Raw genomic sequence first — 18,603 nt, 5'->3', positions numbered from 1 at the left:
GATTTTACGAAATGATTTTTGAACTAAAAACAGAAAAAATGGTTTAAAAATTACAATTATTGATTTAAAAGGGGAAAAATCAGGAAATTTAATATAAATCTATACTCTTTATTAAAATTTGATCCTAAAACAGAAAGTCAGCACTCATGATTTACTTTCTCGGGCCACACAAATTGATTCGGCGGGCCAGATTTAGCCCCCGGGCCGCGACACCTGTGGTTTAGACTATGATGATGAAAGATGACATGGTTTCACAAGTGATAACGTCTTTGGTTTGTGTGGTGTTTGCCTTAAAATATCTGTCCCGCATTCATTCCCCTTTTTTAAAATGGGAACACATTCAATGTCACATTGCCCCATTTTATTTTTTTTCAACTGCTTTTCATTTTCAAACCACAGTTGTCTTGCTGACCTTGGCAAAAAATAGGCAAGTAAACTTGGTCTGATTAGATATTGTGATTGCCAACTAGGTGAGTCGCGGTGCCATCTTGGATGGATTGCGGAAAGGTCATTAAAACCCTTAGGGACCCTCAGTCACGGTTTTACATGCAGTATGTCTATTGACATTGCACTTTACTATAAAGAAGAAATTGGCGCCAATATATTTATTATTGTACATGCTGTTGTCATATTCAACCATAGGTTGTTAAAAAAGTGCACGTTACACTTGTTAAAGGGTATTTGTGTTTAAAAATGTGAGCTTTTCCACAGAAATCAGACATTTTAAAGTACAACAAACTCCCATGTGGCACATTAAAACTTTTCGGCTTAAGACAACCTTGATTTGACACCGTTTTATGACTAAATGGGACAGGTTCAAAAGTATTTCATAATCTTGAATTTCCTCCAATTTTAAGGAGAAAAAATAGGTTTACTTTGCTAATTTGGATTTCATTTTTTTTGGTAGATTTTAAAGGTTGTCAAAAGCACAAAAACGATCAATTTATTTTTTTTTTACCCGAATTGTGGTTTCAGAGGAATGGTTCGCAAACAAAAATGAGATTTTTAAAGAATTAATTAGAATTTTTTTTTTAATGTAAAAATTTGACAAACTGGGTGAGAATAAAAATGCCAAAATAAGAAATTAATATGAGAGTCTTACACTGCTACTCTATCTTGTGTTTCTGATAAAATATAAAGACTTTTATGACAAGCCTTTGTTCACTTGTACAAATTTGCATTGCGGGTCATTAGTTAAACTGTGTGTGCTGATTCTACCTCGACTTTGACAATACTGTACATTACCTCTAGGCTGATGTGACTCACTTTTCTTTTTTTTTTGGAATCAACAGCTCTTTTTCAATCACTTCAAGTGCATCTCCAACTGCTCTGTAATTCTCCTCTTTCAACATTTTGTCATTATTATCTTTAGTGGAAAGTTATCTCCTAACTTTGTAAATAAAGAAACTCCTCGTCATAATGCCACTGTGACATTGAGTTATCAAAGTCATTTTGGATCATTATCATACTGCATAATATCAATTTGAGTACCCATAACTCGAGTTTATGAAGTCAAATTACCTACAAAAACATAACTTGACTTGTCTACCTAAAATCTAAAGTTAGCATGACTTATATAAAGTTGCTTTATGTTTATTTATTTATTATTATCACAATGCTTCTGTTTCTTTCCAAATAGTAGCCATTTAATTTATGTGATAAATGTCGGGATTTTGTTGATATATTTCCTAACTTTGAGTATTTTTAGTCGTAATATACCGATATTTCTGTGTAGTCAACGTAAAAACTGTTTTTAGAGAAACTGGTTGTTAGTTTTATCAATAATTATATATATAATAATGCAATTTCTTAAGCGTCCTTCTAGGTCTGCATTTTGGGGTAAAGGTCAGTCCTATCTTCCTGTAAACAAAGTACTCGGTGACATGATAATACTATTACAAAATAATTCCAACACTAGTTCATGGAATCAATATGATAGGTTGATTTTACGTGGGCCGGACCATTTTAGATATAATATTGACATTTTTTTTCTATAAATGGATTAAAATAATTGGATTAAAAGCCCTGAATATTCTTTTTTTTTTTTATAGATCTAAAACAATGTTTATTTTAGCTTTTTTAAAATATATTTTTAGATTTTACAAAATGATTTTTGAACTAAAAACACAGAAAAAATGGTTTAAAAATTACAATTATTGATTTAAAAGGGGGAAAATCAGGAAATTTAATATACATATATACTCCATTTTAATTTGATCCTAAAACAGAAAGTCGACACTCATGATTTACTTTCGTTAAAAATATAAATGTACTCACATTTGCTTGAAAAACTTTGAGTTGCTGATATTCCATCGCCCTCCTTGTCCATACAACGTAAATATATCCCTGAAAAAGAACATATCCGAGTATAATTATCTATTTCACAGCAAGAATCTTTCCAATCCCGAGGCACACACAACACCAAGCCTGTTCAGAATTCTAATAGAAAGTACTTAAAGAGGGCTTAATGGCCTAGTGTTGGACTAGTTCCAGTAGTTTTGACATTGAAAGAAAATATTTGAATGTTCCCTAAGTGTAAAGTAGAGGCTTTTGCTCTGCCGGCATGTTGACCTTTTGCTCAGTTGGACGTGGAATAACAGTGAAATGCCTCAGTGCTTTTGAGAGGACCGCAACACAAGGCCCAATATCTGAGCATCCGTGTCAACAGATATTATACTTGTGGTCACTGTGGTTTGGATTTTGAGCCAAATTTCTGTGCCATGAGTGAAGAAGCGCAAATGTTCATGTGTTGATGGAAAATCAGCATTTTTGGGTGCAGCAAAGTAGCAGATGAGCCAAAATGGAAGCTGCCCAGGGGCCATCTTGACACTGGCGACAAGTGAATGCATGCACACACTTTGCTATTTTTAATATGCACTTTTAATTAGGCCATGAAGTGAGCGGTGATTTATTTTAGGGAAATGCCGCGTCTCCTTGATAAAGACAAAAAAAAACACAGTATGATAAGAAGTTATCATCAAATATTCCCGGAAAGTGTAATTCGGAACATTATTCATTTACTAATTAAATGTCTTAAGATATTGTTGTGTTCTTTTGGAGCAAAGATTGTTTAATTAAGAGATATTGGCATTCATTTTTTGTGGAACTTTAAGCACATAAATGAGATTTCAGGGTAGGTGGTATATGCTGAATTTTGTGGGTATTCGTCCAATTTACTTGTGGAGAAACCTTGAATGATTATAAGGTAATCAGACTAGGTGCCAAATTGGTAAGAGCCATTTTCCAATTAACTTAGCAAAAACCAGTGGCGAAACGAGAGAAAACGAGGAATCAAAGCCAATTGGTTCGTTATCCAATTTCATTCAAAAGTTGGGACAATTAAAAGTGATGATTGGAAACTCATGAAAGGCAGTTCACCATATTATTGTAGTATGAAATACAAAATCCAATTTTTTCTTTTTTGTTGTTGTATTTTCATCATAAAATCAACTAAAAGTTTGCTAAAAAAAGACAATTTTTTAATGTATATTTGCTGTCAACCTTGGCCAATTGCTTCCCTTATAATTGATTGCAATTCCTCTTATTAAGCCATAAAAAAACATACAAAAGAAATATTTACCCACTTAAATGTCTAAAATGTTCTCCAAATTGGACATGGTGTCCAATCAGTATGCACTAAATTCAATATTCTGTAGATGTCGCTGTTTGCCGCTAATACCTAGACTGTCTAGGTACATTGCTTGCTGACACGCTATATTTATATAGTGAAAAGGCAGACAGGTGAATGTATGACAATATTAGTAGTCGGCAAATACGTTTTATGTCTGCTATGAGTAACCAAAATGGCCGAAATGGGTAAAACGAGATCAGTTTTACAAAAAGTACTTACAATAAGTACTAAAAAATCCCGTACTTAAGTTGTTGTATGGCGTACACAATCTGAAATAATCAAAAAAATGTATAAAATATGTGAAAAACATAAGTGAAGTTGGTATGACATTATATTGTCAGTTTAAATGTTTCATCTTGTAGCAGAGAAGAAAAGTTGAAGCCTGCTTTTGTATGTATGCGTTTTGGTTGTTGAAATACTCTCTTTGTTGTTAGTTACTTCCAACCCACTCAGCCACAGCGGCACATGTACAAAAGCCGCAATTTTCTTGTCTAAAAAGCCTTTACATTGATTGCCTGTTAACCTCAACTGTGAAAAAAAAATGTTTTTGTGTACGGGGGTGTGTGTAACTTTGTAGAATATGACATTTTGGCCTGTACAGGTTCTAAAGCAATTTTTTTTTTTAGATATCCTGAGAAGAGTGTTGGGATGAGATAGAAAGGTAGGGACTGTTGTACTTTAGATATAGAATAGACGTTTTCGTACGACTCTTATTGCCATGAATCAAAACAATTTACAGAGTTGTTAATCATTCCATCACGTAGGAGTAAAAACAATATCTGGGACTACAATAACAATCAAAGTATTTTACCAATAACAAAAACAGGAGACTAGACCTAAACAACATTTAGATTAGAACAATTATGCCTTCCTTGACCTAAGAATGATATAATAATTACATAAAGAAAAACCTGAAGTGCGTCACAAGTGTTATGGACGTGGCAGAAACGATATCTTTGTTATGGGCTCCGTTGCTGGAAATGGCAGATATCCAGTTTATGGAATTAATTTATTTGTATTTTGATCATTATTAATGGATCGTAGGGTGGTTTTAAGCTTTGGCAAAAAATAATCTAAACCAATCGTGTCAGACTCGGGTTGGTTCGGACCATTTTAGATAAAATATTGAAATTATTTTTAATAAATGGATTAAAAGAACTTGATTAAAAGCCCTGGATATTCAAACTATGTTTATTTTAGCTTTTTTTAAAATATATTTTTAGATTTTACAAAATGATTTTTGACCTAAAAACAGAAAAAAATGACTAAAAAATTACAATTATCGATTTTAAGGAGAAAATCAGGAAATTTAATATACATCTATACTCTTCATTTTAATTTTATCCTAAAACAGAAAGTCGACACTCATTATTGACTTTCCTGGGCCACACAAAATGATGCGGCGGGCCAGATTCGGCCCCCGGGCCGCCACTTGGACACCATGATCTAAACTATATATCTGTTTGCTGACTCAAACTTAAGTCAGTTTTATAAAGCCTTTGGTTTCTCATTCAAAATCCCCCCAAAAATACATAACCTTACAGTATTTCATTTATTTCTACTTCCCTCTGTATAAAGAATAATGTTTTTTTTGTGCAACAGCATTTTGGTGAAAATGTTTGACAATGACAAAACCTTAATCTCCTTATCACAAAAACATGTTATTCATAAAATGGTGTTTAGACTTTTCTTCCACTATATCTTATAGTATCATTCAAGTAGCAAATGTCGTCTGAAAACATTCTTACAGTGAGATATTTTACACAAATTCACCATCTTGGCCACCCACAATCCTACAATACCTCCTACACGAAAAGCTATCGATTGTCTGGAAATTGGTTTGCAGTGCGTCATGCAGAAATATTAATGTGTGTGCGTGTATGTGTGTTTTTATCTGTATTCCAAAATTCATTGTGATTTATTTCTTCCATAAAAGCTTGTACATGTTTAAAGTAAACATGAAGAATTGCATATTGATGCACATATCCTTGAGGCATAATCCTAGTTGAGCTTACTATCATTTCCATTCTATTCTTTAGAGGAAAAGTAAGAAGGCATAAAGTTTGTTTTTGTAGCTGTTAACGTACAACCTGTTTATTGCGTTTTCTAAGTGTTAGATTTGATTTAATCATTTATAACCTCGGAACAACAATACTAGTTGGAGTTACACTTTCATTACATTATTTACAATAGCATTTAAAATGACTTCCCCACTGCTCTCATCTCAAATGTATTATAATGCATGAAGACAAACACAACATCATTTGCATACTGAATGGATTTCAGCCAAACACTACATAGCGTTCAACTCTTTTGGAATATATTAAAAAAAAAAAACGCCCAAAAGTGAAAACAATACTGAGCTTTACTTTCCTAAGTCTTCGTTAATGTATGTAAAGAGAGCACTGAATAATTTGTGCATTACTCAAACCTTTCTATCATATTTAAAAAGGAGCGTCTTGTTTTTGGGGGAGGAAAATCTGTCTCTACATTTCGAGTTCCTTCTAACGAGTTCAATTCTCTTGACTTTCTAAACTGGCAACAGATTGGCATGGTGTTGTTAGCCCAGCTATATGTGAGTAAAATTGCTTGGCATATAACCCTTCCCTGTTTTATTTGGTTTTCATTGTCTGTCTCCCACTGGATGTATCCTTGGCTATAAATAGAACACCACTGACTGGAAAGGAATCCTACTACTATCGACACGATTCAACTCCTAGGGAAAAATGATGCAATTTTGGAGAAATATTGTAACTCAATTCATGTTAAATGAATTGAAAATATCACGATTCTGCCTTCAAGAAACTTCCAAAAAGATTATCGTAATCTGTCACACTTGACTTTGACTATGGTAAGGTAATCATTTGCCTAAAAAAACAAGATCAGATCTGGCTATATATAATACTATGTAGATTAGATTAGAATTTTATTTCATCAGGTTTTCAGGAATGTCCCTCGGTTGCAGTAGTAAGACAATAGAAAGCAAAGACACAGAAGACATTGTAGACCTAGGTCAAAAAAACTGGAGCCAAACACATGAAGTCCACGGTGCTCGGACGTTTGGTCGTTGTTCTTTTGGTCGCCGGTCAAATGTTGACAGAGTTTACTGTGGAAACCAGCTCTCAAAATTATATTCATGAGTTTATTATCTAAGTACTGTTTAATATCTAAGTACCGTTTGATATCTAAGTACTGTTTAATATCTAAGTACTGTTTAATATCTAAGTACTGTTTAATATCTAAGTACTGTTTAATAGCTAAGTACTGTTTAATATCTAAGTACTGTTTAATATCTAAGTACTGTTTGATATCTAAGTACTGTTTAATATCTAAGTACATTTGACCGGCGACCAAAAGACCGGCGACCAAAAGACCGGCGACCAAAAGACCGGCGACCAAAAGACTGGCGACCAAAAGACTGGCGACCAAAAGACCAACAACCAAACGTCCGGTCACGGAAGTCCAGAAGTAAAGGCTAACATGTGAAGTTACGGATCTATTTGAGTCTTGATAATTCATTTTATATTTTTTTTTGTGAAAACTGCGATAGAGGACTTTGAGATAGATATCAAGGACATTACTGAAAGCTAAAATAGCTTGCTATGCAGGATTTACGCAGGCTGAGTATAGACTACTGTATAAAATATCATTTCCAGGAAGTCTGGCCGCCACCCTAAACCAGGTTTGAAAGATAGGAAGGAACTAGCTCACCTTGCCCATCTTAATATGCTAAAGGTCGGCGTGTGCTACAGGATGAAGACTGACAGCAGCAAGTCTGTAAGTGTAAACTCAAGTATGCTCAGGTGCTCCATGCTGTCCAAAGTTATTATAGAAGCAGTCAGTCTGCACTTTCCTCTTGTCACGGAACGTTATTCCTGATCTCCGGTGCTGAGCTCGTCCAAAGATTTCCTGTCCTCGCTCGTTGTCTCACTGCTCACAAATTTCACCTCTATTTGTTCCTTTATTTTCTATACCCACAGATGCCCTTTAGCTGCTCACCTTCAAAACGCTATCAAGACTTAAGCAGACATTCTAAGTACCAAACTCAAAACATATCTTGTCCAATGATACCTTGCTTGATCCTCCATTCGGTTTATGTTATCCAACGGATTTTGCTTTAAATCAGAGTTTAATTTGTAGTAATATTACATGTTGCTTAAATTTTAGTCTATAAACTACTGGAATAAAACATTTGGCCTACCTCAAAGATCTTTTATCACATTTATTAATATAACCTAGCACTGTGAGTAATGGTGAAGTCATTGTAGTTGCACACAATACAATGAACCACAGTACCATCATTCTTTATCTTAGCAAAACAGCCGTATATATTTATACAACAGTATATTCTGCTATGAAGTAAGTTTATTATTTCTGTTTGTGACTGCCATTACGCAAACAGTCCTGACTGCCTGAGACGAGTCATAACTAAAAACTTATTGGCCTATTTTGCCACCAGAACCAATCAGAGTACTCCTTACCGAACACATGTTTTGACAAACATGCATCATACACGGCTCTATCTTTAAAAGAAACAATAGGGTATTTTATCTGCCTCGAGCATATCGGAGAACCGTGATCAATATCAAGAAGAGATTTCCAAAACCATCGAGAGATTTGGGATGTCTGATTAAGGAATATAAATCCCCTGCAACCTTGGTGGGACGTCCCTGCAAACCCAATGAGGACAACTGGCTTAGAAAATGAATAGATGCATTTTGATTAAGGCTTAATGAACCACACCGCCTGCAAAATAGATACTAAAGACTTGCTAGTATTGAATGATAATATACATCTTAAAATTCTAAAAAAAAAATGTCCAAGACTGTAATATTAAACTTTCTTACATGGAGAGTTTAATCATACAGTGAATTAAAAAATATATGTCCCACTTTCTCAATACTATTCTCAATAGCAGCATGACGTATTTATAGTTCCAGAAGAAAAAACAAAAAGCCTTTTTATACAACATTGATTTTTTTTGAAACCATCTTGCTTAGGCACTGACACATTCGTGCTTTGAAAAATTTGTATTGCGGTGTTGACCCTTTCGTGTGGGTAGCGTTACTTCGCAGAGGCTGAATGCAACTAAGACACGGTGGAAATGACCTCCAAGAGAGGACACAGTAAGACACGGCTCTCTAGTTGACGCAAGATACTCCTCTATTTTACTTCAGTTTCATTTACTATCCTTTCCACAAGTCAGGTGGGTTATAAGAATTGATTATTCAAACGACTGAACTCAAATGTGTGAGTCACAGATCATGTAACTACTATAAAGACCCGAATAATCATATGCCTACGATTATTTTTTCAACTCAAATTTTCGCATGCCTACGATTCTTATTCGGGTGCCTACGATTATTAATTTTTGCCTCAATTAAGTCCGTGCAGCAGCAACATTGTTCTATATCAATAACTTTCTACGTGTAAAGCACACGTGCTGTTTTTACTAACGTACTAGTACTAGTAAGAACGTGCAATTGCCACTAGTAGAGTTGCAATGTATACATAATTACAATGTATTGGTAGGCTTAATATATACGAGAGTTACATTATACGCAATTCATTGCTGCAATTTTTTGCAACTGTAATACAACTTTGCAACACGATTATCCGTCACTAATTATCTCATGCCTACTAATATTCATTATTTTTGGAATTTTCCACTGCCTACTACTATTCCAGTGCCTACTATTATTAATTCATTTGGAATTTTCCACTCCCTACTATTATTCCAGTGCGTACTATTATTCGGGTCTTCATAGTATTGTAGAGGACACTGTAACTGCCTTAGGTGTGCAAAACTTTGCAAAAATGTACTTGGTTTGAATCAATTCCACCCAAAAAAACATATAAAAATCCAATTTTCCTTTCATTTTTGCCAGTGGTGTCGAAACTTAACTTGGTCTTTGGGTCAGATTCATACCAACTTGACCTCTAGTTTTATTTTCGGCCAGAAAAGTGAACTTTAAGTGAACATCATTGACGGTGGTAGAAATCCAATCTTGAAATACTATGTGTAGAAAAGATCCTAGTTGTTTTTTTAAAATTCAAAGGCTACTTCAGATTCTTAGAAAGCTGAATTTTAGGTTACATCTAGCCAACGAGGTCTCCTAAGGGAACTGAAAGTCAGAGAAAATGGATACGGGTCGACCATTCAAGCCCTCAAGGAAGCCGATGGATACATTTTGGCTGTGGATGAAGAAAAAGGACCCAGCTGGGCTAAGCAAGAGTCCAGTACTATAAAGAGTTGTTGTGGCTTGACGATGGTCCACGTGCAGCCTGATTAGCCTACTTTGAGGCGTCCTCATTAAAAGTCACAGCAAGTCAACACATTGCTTTTTTTTCTCATTTCTGTTTCAACATTTACAGCAAGGCATTAGTCACAGATTTCAAAATTTCCAACCTAAATACATCCCGTGTACTACGCTACTAAAAATACGCTTTTGACAACAAGCGGTTAATGCTTGCACGGGCACGGCATGCAAATGATGCCTTCGGGTCATCTGTACAAAACACTTTTTAAGAACATCCAGGAAGAAAAAAAAGGTTTTGATGTTGTGTACTCATGCAGTAAGTCACAAAAAAAGTCGTTATCTGTGCTTTAGTGTAGTTAGAATGTATCTGTGTGGGATAATGTTACATATTTCAATACTTTTTAGAAAATGTCTTGCACATTAAGGTCATTCATCCTTGGTGTTATCTGTCAATTTAACATTTATGTGCTCTTTGCTGAAGATAAAGAAAATCCCTCTCAACAAAAATGAAGCCCTAAACCAAGTGTGTCAGACTCGGATCCTATTTTAGATATAATATGTCGATTTTTTTTTAAATAAATGGATTAAATGGAGTGGATTAACGGCCCTGAATATTCAGTTTTTTTATATCTCTAAGACAATGTTTATTTTAGCTTTTTAAAATATATTTTTTGATTTTACAAAACAATTTTTGAATTAAAAACACAGAAAAAAATATTTAAAAATTACAATTATTGATTTAAAAGGGGTAAAATCAGGAAATTTAACATACATCTATACTCTTCATTTTAATTTGCTCCTAAAACTTAAAGTCGGCACCCATTATTTACTTTCCCGGGCCACACAAAATGATGCGGCGGGCCAGATTTTGCCCCCAAGCCCCCACTTTGACACATGCTGTAAACAGTGACCATTATTTTAGAAGCATGAAAACCGAATTAAATTTTATGATTCGTAGCTTTGCCCTCATGTTTAAACTTGTTTGACTGTTGGCCACATTTTGAACTTGCCTCACACGTTGTCACTTTAAGAGCTTCAACACAAAGGAGTCAATTTTTAAGCTATGAGTGCTTTATTGATTAAATTAAAGCACCCTTTTGGGCCTTGGTTGGAGTTGTATTTTCTGCTGTCATAAGTTGTTTACACTGTGTTTTTCCTCCAGTAAATGCCAGTTTTGCAATTAAAAAAACTATGTAACATGAATGCCTCACAATCTACAGATTTTTAATATTTTCCCTTGGATAAAACTCATTTCCATGCTCCATTACACAAAACAACAGCCATCTTCATTTTAGATTCTATTCAGTTATATACAGTTAACTTTACATCCTTCTGTCTACTATTGAAAGGAAAACATAAAGACTTCTCTCTAATGAATCATTGAATATCATTATGATGCTAGTTTAGCGCCTCATTAGCCAAGTTATTTTCGCCAAGTTCTTTTGGCTTATTATTGAATCCTTTGGAGTTGGTCATGGATGACATTGTATAACACAAAGCACTTGTCTGAGGTGTTACCATGGCGCCCAGCTTGTTGAAAATACGACAGTAAAAAACCACAAATAAGAGGGAAAAAAGCCAGCTTTTCAACACTAATCCATTCTTAATTTAACAGTCATTCTATCAGCCTTTGTATTTTGTTAATTAAACCCAAAGTATGTATTCTGCATCTGTTTGCAATAACATTAATGCGGGATATCTTTGTGTAAGACTTTAGCTGTCATAAATATAATCAACTTTTTAAGATTCCTATTTATTCTTGCCACACTTTGTGTTCTTTTAACCTCTACAGAGTTTGCACGCAAAGCCTTTTTGCTGCTAATCTAATGTAAGACGGAACAATGCTTGAGGCTTTAGTCGAGGAAATAGAAAATCCTCAGCAAAAAAATGGAAGATAACAGCATCATAACAAACCAAAGTATCGTCTTATTAAAAGGGAATAGAGCAATTATAAACCATCCTATTATTTTTCTATGAAAGCAACACCGTGTATGTAGTTCCACTTCTACCTTTTTTATTGTTGTTACAGCAAATGTCAGCATATCAAAGGTCACTGGCTTTAAAAAAAAAGTACATTCAACCAACAAGAGTCTAAATTCGATTGATGTTTTAATGCAAGGCATTATCTCCAATCAAAATGGAACACAAATGAGATCAAACCCTCGTGTCCTCACCTTGTCATGATAAGATTTAATGTAATTGACCATAAAATCAATACTTTCAATCCAGCCTTGGCTTTGCCTTCTTAAAGCAACACTACGAAACAAAGCCTTTATTTTTTTTCGCTAAACAAAATGCATTAGCAAGTATTTGATGTCAAATCACTCCATCTTCTATGGAGGGGAATACCGTATTTTCACGACTATAAGGCGCACTTGAAAGTCTTACATTTTCTCCAAAATAGACAGTGCGCCTTATAATCCAGTGCGCCTTATATATGGAAAAAAACAGAAAACCAAAAAAACACCACTGTCTCATATTAAAAAAAACACAAACGCCTGAACTGAAACAATACTGTTAAATATGCAGATGCCAACTTAGTTTACAACATCTTACATCATATAGCTCCTCCCCCACTGCAAGATTGTATACCAAAAAATCCAAAACATCAACAATGGCTGGCTGTAGAGGTGACTGTGTAGTGAGTGAGTGCTCCATACCTGGAAGTCAATAACAATTACCGAATTTTCACGACTATAAGGCGCACTTAAAAGTTTTAAATTTTCTCCAAAATAGACAGTGCGCCTTATAATACAGTGCGCCTTATATATGGAAAAATGTCATTCATTGAGGGTGTGCCTTGTAATGCGGTGCGCCTTATAGTCGTGAAAATACGGTAATTAAATCCCTATCAACTAAGAAGAACCCTCTCATGTTTGTTTGTCTTAAATCTAAAATGGATTAGAATTATTTTGGCATGGCTGATAATGGACACAAATTAAATTGGCATATGAATACTTGCTGTAATGTCAAAAAGGCAAAACCCCCATAATGGCTTCACATCTGGTGTTCAGTCGCCCATGTTGCAAACTCTCGTTGGGTGAATTTTAAGTGCGGTAAAGCTCCGATCTAGAATCACAATTTTTATGGAGTGGCAGTAAAAATATAACACGTTTATTGTCACTGTTGACATTACACATCACATTTGACACCTCCGATCCTTTAAAATGGATAGTGTGAAGTGTGTCTATTTCTAGACTGCATCCTTTTCATTCTTTACAGTTCGTGGAATTCAGACCATACATTTTTCCTCCTATAGATGAAACACAACTGCATTCTATGCAACACTTGCAACTTTAATTATTGATTTAATTTAATCAACCATAGACGATAACAAAAAAAAAAACCCAACAACAAACAGTCTATACCAAAAATGTCCATCTCAGTTTGATTCTTGGATCGCATTCATGCCAACTAGATCTCATGTGGGCCGGACCACTTTACTTTTCACCCAAAACTTTAACTAACTGGCCGCTACCAGAAGAAATCAAGGCATTTGATTATGTATATAAAGTATGAATGTGCTACCAAGTGCTCATGAGTCCAAACAATGCTGCATGTGGGCCAGATCGGACCCCTTAGCGGCCCACTTCTGGCCCACAGGCCGCACATTTACCACCACTGTTGTATACTACAACCACATGGTTGATTGTAACTGTCAACATCTGCCAATCAGTGAAAATTTAAATAAATTATGATAAAAATATATCAATTATCATGCTTAGCACACCAATTACAGCTACCGTATTTTCACGACTATAAGGCGCACCACATTCTAAGGCGCACCGTCAATGAATGACGCATTTTAATTTTTTTTCATATATAAAACACATTGGATTATAAGGTGCCCTGTCTATTTTGGAGAAAATTTAAGACTTTTAAGTGCGCCTTATAGTCGTGAAAATACGGTAGTCAGTTTGCCAAATTGTACCTCTTCATTGATATCCAAATTTAGATATTCCACTCAGCCTTGAAAGTTTACACACGCAGGCTAACAACATTTAATTGAGAAAAAAATATTTTAACAAATGTTGTGATTATTAGAAACATAGGTGCTACAAACGGTGATCTTTCTCTAACAGCTGACTGATCCTTGTTCCACACACAGCGTGGCTAGTGATAAAATGCTAAAGAGAATGACTCACAGACACAGACAAAAAAAAAACACCTCGTTTAGACACCCGCAGTTTTCACACTTGCAAGATTAACAAATATCACAAACCGTTCTAGTTTGTTCTTCGCTAAGAAACAGGAAATGCTAAAACAAAGGATATCAAACACGGCCAAATGGCGTCGTCATTACGCAACAACGGAAGTACGCTCCGACTCCAAAACCAGGGAGACGTGTTACAATATTTATTGACCCCAAAAAAATAAACAGATGCAAAAACAAATGGAAGTCACGAAACATTTCTGTGACAAAACGTCGACAGGGATCTAAAAAAAGGGTAACTGAGGTTGTAGGCGGAATCCCACAAGAGAAATGCACCAAAAGTACTAAAGATAAAAAACAAGACTGCAACAAGCAAATCAAAAACACAACATAACACGCATCAAGCCGACGAAACCAGCAAAATACAAGACTACGAACGAGATAGGACTCCTAAAATGGGACCCAGGTGCGTCCCAGGAAGCTCTGCCCACTACCAGACACACCTGTGCTCTACAAATCTTATTCTATGCCCAACCTACCGTATTTTCAAGACTATAAGGCATACTGCATTATAAGGCGCAGCCTCAATGAATGACATTTTTTTCATATATAAGGCACACTGTATTATAAGGCGCACTGTCTATTTTGGAGAAAATTTAAGACTTTTAAGTGCGCCTTATAGTCGTGAAAATACAGTGGTTGCTATTGACTTCCAGGTATGAGGCACTCACTACACAGTCACCTGTAGAGCCAGCCATTGTTGATGTTTTGGATTTTTTTTGTATAAAATCTTGCAGTGGGGGGAGGAGCTATATGATGGAAGATTTTGTAAACTAAGATGGCATCTGCATATTTAACAGTATTGTTTCAGTTCAGGCGTTCTTGTTTTTTTAATATCCGACAGTGGTGGTTTTTCGTTTTTGGTTTTCTGTTTTTTCCATATATAAGGCGCACTGGATTATAAGGCGCACTGTCTATATTCGAGAACATTTCAGACTTTTAAGTGCGCCTTATAGTCGTGAAAATACGGTACATTCAAAAAGTGAACTGAAAGCACAGCTTTAGGAACCAAACATCGAAACAAAGACAAAGTAACCGTGGCAACTTGACATGATCATCCCTTAATCAACGCCGTCAGCACAGCCTGTGAGTTGCAAAGTTTTTTGTAGCACCAAGATATTAGATCTCACTTTGTCCTTCATCTCATGTGACGGATTAGCCGGTCACAAACAAGAAGACATTCCTATCTATCATTTAGACTTTGTTAAATTCCGTAGCCAAAGGGACTGTCCAATTTTCTCTGTCTACATACACAGCATTTAGAAGTATTAGTTCTACTAAAAGGTTTCATTTAATATTTTTTCAGATGCCTACACTTTCAAATAACTATGTTAAGACCCACTTATGTGTTTCTATTGGGGTTATACTACACATGAATGTTATTAAAAAGGATTCTTCTAAGTTTGTGTCTGTTTGGGAATATTAGAGACTTAATCTTAGACAAAACCCGAATGTGACATGTCTAAAATTCTCTAGACAGAAGATCTTTAATAGCTTTGGCCCATTTAAATCACAGACGGCATCGGTAAGGGTGTTATCTAAAGCTACTCGACATGGGTGACGTGCGTAATCACAGTTATTTCGAAGCAACGGGGGCAAACAACAAACAAACAAAAGCAGTAATACCTGACAGGGCACACAGGGTGAAAACTGAACAAAAAAAACTCTTTCTAATTCTGTTATTTTATGAAATACAGGGTCGACATGCAAAAGCTTCTCTCTTTCGTCATATTAATTTTCCCATCGCTGTCATATTCAATTCTCCCCTGAATATATATGTGTGGTTCAAAGCCCTCTAGGCAAATATGATTGAGGTTCCGAAATAATGTTTTTCTTTTTTTTTTTTACAATTCAGCAAATATTAAAGGATATGTACCCAGTCTATTGATGGATATGATTAATTTTAGTAGTATACTAATGGGAATAGATTTTCTGCCTGTACAGTTTCTTTAGTATTCAAGTAACTTGCTTTAAGTCAAATATATTACAGTGTGTGTTATATATAGAATGATGGATTGTAAATGGTAAGTCAAGGAAAATTAATCACCCTTTGGAAAATGTCATTAGTGAGTTTCTGCAAATATTTAGAGAGAAAAATGGAGGTTTTGCGTCAATTATGGACATGAAACAATATAACGGGTCTAAAAAATGAAAGGTAAAGACATGTAAGAGACATATTTTTTAATTTTTTTTAGCAAACTGGACCCTTTGCTCCCGTATATCCATTTTAAAAGTATTAGTGTATTGTCGGCAAACTCAAGACAATTATTTTGAATTTTTTTTTTTCAACCTCAGAGCAATACTTTGGAAAGCAGCACTTTAACCGAGCCATGTGTGAATCATGCGCAAAAAGTAATGACTCACACAAGACAACAACTTTTAGAAAAGGTGTTCTAAGAAACGCAGACAAAAAAAACACACTGAATTAACACATTGTCTATGGGAAGGAGCCAATCAATATAAAGTGGAAAAGCATCATAAGTTTAAGCATTCTGTTTTCTTGTTAATAATATGAGTGAGTTTTTAACTATTTGTCCCTTACTAGCCAAATATCATCCCATAGTTTGAGAGCTATGCGGGTGACAGTGACATATTGTGAAATAATTTCAAATTAAACTTAACACTAAGGCAAGCAAATGTGCAAAATTGAATAATTACAAAAATGGTACCAGCTCTCCCTCTACTTTGAATAAGGAAATGTGGTGGAAAATGTACGCATCTCTCTCTCAAAACAACATTTCTTCCCTCCTCTTTTCACTGTAACTAAAAAATTAGCCACATTAAGGCAAGCAAATGTGAAAAATTGAATAAATACAAAAAAAAATGTACCAGCTCTCTACTTCAAATAATGAAATATAGTGAAAAATGTACACATCTTGAGCTCAAAACAAAATCTTTTCTCCCCTCTTTTCACTTTAACAAAAAAAATTGCCACAATAAGGGAAGCAAAGGTGAAAAATTGAATAAATACAAAAAAAAAAAATTGTACCAGCTCTCTACTTTGAATAAAGAAATGTGGTGAAAAATGTACGCATCTTGAGCTCATAACAAACTATTTCCTCCCCTCTTTTGACTTCAACAAAAAAATTAGCCCCAAAAAAACATCCGCACTCCCTGACAAACACATGAAAAAAAATACTTCAGACATATCGCCTCTCGTAGAAACTGCAGTGGGATATAAATCAAGTCGAGACAGTTTTGCTCATTTACGTCAACATATGCGGCAGTACATATTGTGGAGTTCAACTCTCAGATGGACTGCGGCAGACGTGATCGAAGTGAACATCTGGTTATCCCCCAAAGATGAAGCTTACGAATACTCCCCGAATAGCTAGAAAAACATTGCCCATTAATGTGCATGAGTGGAGAGTATGGTAATTCCTCTGGATATGTCAGCTTTGAAATATAGTGTCATGCATCACTGTGTGAGTGATTAAAAGTTGTTTTTTTTTCACAAAGTACAAGCAAACAAACCCTGGAGACTGTATGAATGTATCCCTTAGAGGCAGTTTGGTGGTATATAGTTATAGTTTGCCATTTGTATACAACGGCATCCGCTATAACTTTCTGGAAGACGCAGTGGGGGCGTGTTTGGAACTAGGCAGGCAGTCAGGAAGTCATCAAGAATGGATTTATTGAGAGGTGAGAGAAATGTGACCGTGGGAAGTTCAAGTTCGTTCCTGACGTTTTCATCGCCGAGATTCGAGGCTGATGACACGAAACAAAAGACAAGAAGAGGACGGAGGAGGGTGTTTTGATCTGATTGAGAGTGACGCCCACTCAACACTGCTTTAGCATCTGTGTTTTGTCACGATGTGACCAGAGGACTTGGAAATCCCACTGAGGCCTCACGGCTGCTTTGACACATAACGCATGTTGGAAACTCTTGTGAATAATCAGAAAATTATAACCTCCCTATTTGTCTGATTGTCTTAATCTTTCTGGTCATGAAATTAACATAACTGTCAACTTCTGGCTAATTGCTCCTCTTATTAATGATTGCAATTCCCCTTATTAAGCGATGATAAATTGTACAAATGCAAAGGGCAGGTACATGTTTGCTCACATAGGGGGAGGTTAAAAAGCTAAAATTTTCGCAAAAGTGGATGGGGTGCCTAATGAGTCGGTGTACCTTTTGTATGCACTAACTTCAAGATTCTGTAGATGTCGCTGTTTGATGATGACATTGGTTGCTACTATATTTATTGTAAAAAGGCTTAAAGTATGACAATATTAGTAGTCGGCAATGACATTTTTGTCTGACTGAGACGATCTGAAGCCGAAATGGGTCAAACGAGGTCAGTTTTTTACAAAAACATACTAAAAAAATTCCATTTAAAAACTTGTTATCCGGCATACACAATTTGAAATGATCAAAAAATGTACAAATTAAGGGAAAAACAGATCATTTTCTCTTATACGCCACCAAGACGACAATTTGGCAACACCATTAGTCTGACTTTTTAAAGTATTTTGGCCTCATTACCATTGAATAATAC

This window comes from Stigmatopora nigra, chromosome 4, assembly GCF_051989575.1.
Source record: "Stigmatopora nigra isolate UIUO_SnigA chromosome 4, RoL_Snig_1.1, whole genome shotgun sequence".
Taxonomy (NCBI): domain Eukaryota; kingdom Metazoa; phylum Chordata; class Actinopteri; order Syngnathiformes; family Syngnathidae; genus Stigmatopora; species Stigmatopora nigra.
This window is presented reverse-complemented; position numbering follows the sequence as displayed.